The 1,219-nt window shown below is 43.2% G+C and overlaps 1 pseudogene; it reads right to left on the minus strand.

The window, feature by feature from the left end:
• Window positions 1–396: 396 nt before the first annotated feature.
• LOC122735901 lies at window positions 397–975 on the minus strand (annotated as a pseudogene).
• Between the last annotated feature and the right edge of the window lie 244 nt (window positions 976–1,219).

Genomic DNA, 1,219 nt, shown 5'->3' on the forward strand with positions numbered 1-1,219 from the left:
CCAATCTAAGAAATATGAACTTTGATTCTCTAATATAAGTACTACCAGTTCCCTAAACATATGGCATCTTCTCATTATGCGGCAAAATGGTGGAAAGGATAGGGCTCTAGACTCAAAGTCTTATTGACCTGAGTTAACATGCTGCCCCAGACATTTCTCAGTTATATAAACCTGGTCAAGACACTTTAGGGAAGCTAGGTGGTACTGTGGAAAGAGTACTAGTACTGGAGTCAGGAAGACCTGAGTTCAAATGCAGCCTTACAAACTTATGTGACCATGGGAAAATTACTTAACTTTATTTGCCTCAATTCCTTTTTTTCTTTTTTTGACAGTCTGTCAAATTTTAATGTATGAGCCAAATAGAAGGGTACTATGTACAGAGGAGATAGGGGAAAATCATTTCTTGGTCTCCTCCTCCTTAGACAAAGTCTTGATGATCTCCTTCTTAGCCTGTAGATGCTCTTCCCGACGCTTTCGTGCTTCCTTAGTCTTGGACTGGCGAGCTTCAGCCTGGTCAGCCAGGAGCTTCTTCTGGGCCTTGTCTGACTTTAGTTTATGAATGTGCTCCATGAGGATCTGCTTATTCTTGAACACATTACCCTTCACCTTTAAATACAAGCTGTGGTACATATGGAGGTCAATCTTTTTGGATTCACTGTATCTTCAGAGTAGCCACCATAGAATCCTAATTCGCCTCATCCAGATCACCTTCTCAGGCATACGAGCTTTGGCAGTACCCTTTCTCTTACCAATGCCCAAGTTCTTGCCCTTCCGTCAAGCCAGAGTATTTTTCCGGCATCTGGCACAGGAGTGCACAGTAACAGGCTTCCGGATGATCAGCCCACCTTTAATCAGCTTCCATATCTGCTGACGGGAATGGGCATTGGCAATTTCATTGGTCTCATTGGGGTCAAGCCATACCTTTTTTCCACATCGAAAGACACTAGAGGCAAGCTTCTTCTGAAGCCTGAGCATACTCTAGTAACCAGCTTGAATTGGGGCCAAGTTAGATGCAGAGTCCTGTTCTGATCTAAGAATGGCAGAAAAATTACCTCTCTCCACTTAGAAAAGTGGAACAATTCGAAGGTGCTGCATAGTGTGCTAGCACAGGAAGTAGATCAGTCCTATGGGTGTTCTGCCTCAATTTCTTAATCTGCAAACCATCTGGAGAAGGAAATGGCAAAGCTCTCCAATATCTCTGACAAGAAAACCCCAAATG

This window comes from Dromiciops gliroides, chromosome 1 (genome assembly GCF_019393635.1).
Source record: "Dromiciops gliroides isolate mDroGli1 chromosome 1, mDroGli1.pri, whole genome shotgun sequence".
NCBI classification, from domain to species: domain Eukaryota; kingdom Metazoa; phylum Chordata; class Mammalia; order Microbiotheria; family Microbiotheriidae; genus Dromiciops; species Dromiciops gliroides.